Source organism: Papaver somniferum, chromosome 10 (genome assembly GCF_003573695.1).
Source record: "Papaver somniferum cultivar HN1 chromosome 10, ASM357369v1, whole genome shotgun sequence".
In the NCBI taxonomy this organism is placed as follows: Eukaryota; Viridiplantae; Streptophyta; class Magnoliopsida; order Ranunculales; family Papaveraceae; genus Papaver; species Papaver somniferum.
This window is the reverse complement of record NC_039367.1, coordinates 143,769,413-143,774,632: the sequence shown is the minus strand read 5'-3', so window position 1 is coordinate 143,774,632 and position 5,220 is coordinate 143,769,413. Positions and strand designations below refer to the sequence as shown.

The 5,220-nt window shown below is 35.2% G+C and overlaps 1 long non-coding RNA gene across 1 annotated transcript; it reads right to left on the bottom strand.

Annotated features, from left to right (window-relative positions):
* Nucleotides 1-466: 466 nt before the first annotated feature.
* Nucleotides 467-1,183, bottom strand: LOC113317277. Its single transcript, XR_003343377.1, has 3 exons — nt 1,012-1,183; nt 837-900; nt 467-728 (listed from the first exon to the last, which is right to left on the bottom strand). It is a non-coding gene; the product is annotated as an uncharacterized LOC113317277 (long non-coding RNA).
* Between the last annotated feature and the right edge of the window lie 4,037 nt (nt 1,184-5,220).

The window sequence follows — 5,220 nt, the reverse complement described above, 5'->3', positions numbered from 1 at the left end:
TAAAAAATATTTTTTTATGGAAATTAAATTATGTTTTAAAATATATATCCCAACAATCTCCCACTTATATTTTTAAAACATTGAGCAAGAATGTACAGAGTTGTGCATAAGCAAAGGTGTCTTGCGACTTGAACCTTTACGTAGTGTTAATAGGCTCTCTTAAAATATGACCATAGAGTGAACGTAAGTCTTGAACTCTAGTAGATAAAAAGATTGCTTAACACACACGACTATACTAGTGTAAAGTCTAAAGCCATCACATTAAGGCCATGTGCTTAGGGCTGCACATACTCCGGTGCGGACCGGTTCTCTTATGGAACCGGTGTCTGTACTTGGTGTTGACCGGTACCTCTTTTTGAGTACCGGTACCTGTACTTGTACCTGGAGTTGTACCTGTACCGCCGGTACCGGTCCGGTACAAGACCGGTACCGGTTTTTTTACCCGGAAAACGTTACAAATTAATACTAAGTTATACAACATTTCCATATGATCAATGTATCCAAAATAAGTTCAGGTTGCATACATACTTAAGTTCAACATTTCCATAACTTCAAAACAACAATCCAAAATAATTTCAGTTTGCTAAAAAGTAAAAAACAACATTTCCACAACTATAAGTCTGTCTACGACAAGTCGATAACGATAAGAAATGAAATGTGAATCATGTGATCATTGCAAACGAAAATGGATGGTTGCAAAGCCTGCACTTGCAATTTGCAATCCTAGCCTGCATTCATTTCCATAAATTACATAGTAGTAATGAGAATTTGGTATAGAAATGAATCCAAATTATGTTTCAACAAGGACAACAAGAAAGATAAAGAAAGTTACCAACCTTCCATTTCTTAGCAAGGAGCCAAGAAATAAACTTCAAGCTTTTAGGAAATTCTCAATTATGACTGCAACATGCAAAAAAAAATAAACAAGAAGAAATAATTAAAATTCAGTCAATACAATAAAAGTAATTACTATTAAAGAAAACAAAAAAGAAGAAAAACCTAAATAAGTACCTGCCGCATCTTCACCATCATCATCAGGTACATAATCACATAGTAGATCAAGAGCCATGGGTTTTTGTAAATAGCTTTGTGTACAGAGCAATGCCTCAACTGTCTTTGTAGACATAGAAGCTCTCCATGGAGTAAGCACGCGCTTCCCGGTGCTAAAAGCTGATTCAGAGGATACTGAAGGCACAGGCAAGGCTAATATATCTCTTGCAATGTAGGACAGTACCTTATACCTGTTTGCATTAGCCTGCCACCAAGCCAATATGTCAAAGTCATCATCTTGATCTACTTCACGCATTTTTCCATCCATCATCACATCTGTCAAGTACCTATCTAACTCCGTTGTTCTTGCTTCTTCAACACAACTTGGGTTGTCCCAATGCTGTCTCTTCCTTGATTGAATTCTTGATTTCAACCCTTGAGATGGCGTGCTAACTGAACTGGCAACTACCGAAGCAACACTAGATGACCCTTCCTCATGAGTTGAATACACTGAACTATAATCATCAAAGAGTTCCTGAAATTCTAATTTCACCTTTCTCATGATTCTTTGAACCTCCCACAAATTGTTCTCAAACAAACAGTTAAGAGTAAATTCTAGCCCCTTTAGTTTCTCTCTTGGATCCAACAATTGAGCAAAAAACATAACAGGATTCATTTTCTCGTACACACCCCAATACTTATTGTACTTGGCAAACATAAGACGAGACATACGTGAAATAAATGGATCTGATGCTATATTTTCTCTAAATTCAATTAATTGTTCATGGATGAATACCAACTCCCATAAGAAAGAATGAGTAGTGACTTGTGTAGAAGCAGAAAAATTTACAGTTGCATCGAAGAATACCTTTAAACACTTCACAAGACCTCTAGCATAAGCCCAATCTTCTGCATAAGGAGCATGAGTCTTTACTTTCTTTTTCTTCTTCTTATTTACCTCTTCTTCCATATCCTCAACCTCTTCATCTTCTTCCATATCCTCAACCACTTCTTCCAAGATATCATCACTAGCTATAGCTTCCTCAATATCAGCATCACTTGGTAAAACAGATTCCTTGTCTTGCTCAAAAATAAACCTCTCTTGAAAGTCCTTATCAATCTGTGCTAACATTGCAAAAACTTTTTCATATCTTTGAGCAGCTTCTAACATCAAGTAAGTGCTATTCCATCGAGTGTATACATCTAAATTCAGTGCTTTCTTATAATCTACCTTTGCTAGGGAAGCACATTGTTTAAACTTTTCATACCTAGAAGGAGAACCAAGAACATATTTTACAACTGACCTTATCCTTTTAACAGATTCATTAAAGAGTCGTACTGCATCTTTTATGACAAGAGCAAGAACATGGGCTGAACACCTCACCTGATAACAATAAACAAATAATCAAGAAAAATTAGTCATAACTCATAAGATGCATGTGACAAATTCCAAAATTAATGATGTGAAATGAGAATGTTACATGTAAATATTTAGCTCTGATTGGTGATCTTGTCCAGCTAGTAACAACTTGCTTCAGATGATCCATAGCTACTGTGTTGGCGCTGACATTGTCTAGAGTGACACCAAACACATCTTTTAGACCCCAATCTTCCAAACAATCCACCAACTTCTCACCGATTGCAATACCTGTGTGACCTTCAACTTGACAAAACATGAGTATTCTCTTCTGCAGTTTCCAGTCCTGATCAATGTAGTGAGCGGTTACACAAATATAATTAAAATTATTTGGTGATGTCCATGTGTCAGTTGTCAAAGATATCCTCTGCTTAGATGTCAAGAAGTAAGTTTTTAGGTTATTCTTCTCTTCTACATACATCTTTAACATATCCCTATAAATTGTCATACGTCCTAGAACCTTGAACCTAGGTTGTGCCTCTTGCATCAATGCCACAAAGCCTGACCCTTCTACTTTTCTAAAAGGAATTTCATCCTTAATTATCCACTCAACAAGACGCCTTCTTAACCTATCATAATTGTAAGTATGAGCAATAAGTTTACCATCCTGACCTGGTTTTGGGGGTGGCATCAACAGAGATGGTTGTCCCTTTTCTTTCTTCCTGTTAGGATTCTTTAGACATCTATTCAAATGCTTTCGCAATCCAGAAGTGCCATTATTGTCATTGTGAGCTTTGTATTTATTGTGGCAATAACGGCATTCAGCCCATTCATCATCTATCCTAGTCATTTCCAACCAAACAGATGATCTCACTCTGCCGTGCTTCTTTTTGCTATCACCAACTTCAACTGCTTCAGCTCTGCCTTTACTTGTTGGAGTTGCAGTTTCAGATTCATTTGTGTGAGATGCAGCTTGAGAGGATGATCCAACTTCTGTTTGTTGAGTTGTACTTGTAGTTGGAGTTGCAGTTGCATTTGTAGTTGGAGTTGCAGTTGATGTGGTCATCTAACAAACATAAAACAGAACCAATTACATTCATTATAGAGTATTAGAAACAAATAATAATCAACCAATGGTATTATATATATGGTCATCTAGCAATGCAGTTAATGATGACTGAGCACTATGATGACTGAAAGAGTTCAAGTAATCTTTCACACTTCTTATTTTAAGGTTCAAGTAATCTATCAATCAGATTTAGGAGCCCTATATCTTGTTAGCTGAGCACTATGATGACTGAAAGAACTCATCATTTCCCCACTCATATCCCTGACTACAACGAAGATGACTGAAAGAGTAAAATTAATGAAATACAAGCTAGTTTACATACTCTGAAGTACTTTAAGTCTTTAATGGGTATTTTGTAACACCTGCTGCCCTGAAACAAATCACGATCCTTAAGCGTTCAGCGGTTCAGCCTGAAATTCATTTATAGTTAAAGAGGAAATTAACAAGTAAGTAAATTTGCACAAGAAACAGTAGTCAGTAAAGGTTCAAGTAAATTTAACAAGGAATAGATAAACTGCATTGTGATCCATATCAATATGCACTGAACTCTTATTGGTGGTTATCGACCATTAACCCCAAATTTGAGTAGCATCAACAGGTGTTTAACCTGCTGGCACGGCGAAAAGACATCTCTATGTTTATGTGGTGAACCAAATGTAATTTTTAGTCACACCTACTCCGTAAATTAGGAATAACCTTATTCGATTCCTTAATTATTGAAAACAAAAGAAAAAAAGGAACAAAAAAATACATGGAGACCTACATATGTATTGTTATAGTTATATATCATTATTCGTTACCGATTAATCAATGTAAAATGCTTCTTCTAATTTTAGGAATCAATTAAAATCAAAAATTTCTTATTTCATCGAAAGAGAGTAGTAATGTATATGTTGTTGAAGATGAATCTGTTAATTTCATCTTAAGAGTTATTTGTTTCGGTGGATAAAAAGAATACAAGATGTGCATACTCTGAAGTACTTTAAGTCTTTAATGGGTATTTTGTAACACCTGCTGCCCTGAAACAAATCACGATCCTTAAGCGTTCAGCGGTTCAGCCTGAAATTCATTTATAGTTAAAGAGGAAATTAACAAGTAAGTAAATTTGCACAAGAAACAGTAGTCAGTAAAGGTTCAAGTAAATTTCACAAGGAATAGATAAACTGCATTGTGATCCATATCAATATGCACTGAACTCTTATTGCTTGTTTCTTTATATAAGAGTTGAGTAAAAATTGAGCTTACCACAAGCCATTGTGCAGTACTTGAGAACCCCAAAAATCTAATTCTTCCTTCTTCTCTGCTTTGGCCTTTGGACTAATCTTCTCAATATCTGAAAAAAAAAAAAATACAAACGAACTTAGAACATAAAACTGAAATTAGAAAAGGAATTCTACTGAGAGACAATCAGACAAACCAAAACAAAATAAAATGAAAAAATAAACCCTAAAAAAATCAATACAACCAGATATACAGTAACCCTAAAAAAATCAATACAATCAAAAAGTCTAATGAAATTAGAACCATACCCATGATTTTAACTTCATAAAATCAAAAAGTTTGCTAGAGATTATGTCAAAAAAATCAATATTCAATACGAAAATCAATGTACAATCAAACGATTCAAAGTTTCAAAGCCTAAGGAGAAGAATACTGACCTGAATCCTGATAGAGATGGTGATCCACTGATATTACTGATATTCAATCTCGATTCAAACCCTAAGAGAATCGAGAAACTGATGCTGCCGCTGAGTGAGAAGAAGAGACGAAGAAGAAAGAACTGAAGAATGCTTCTTCATTTTCT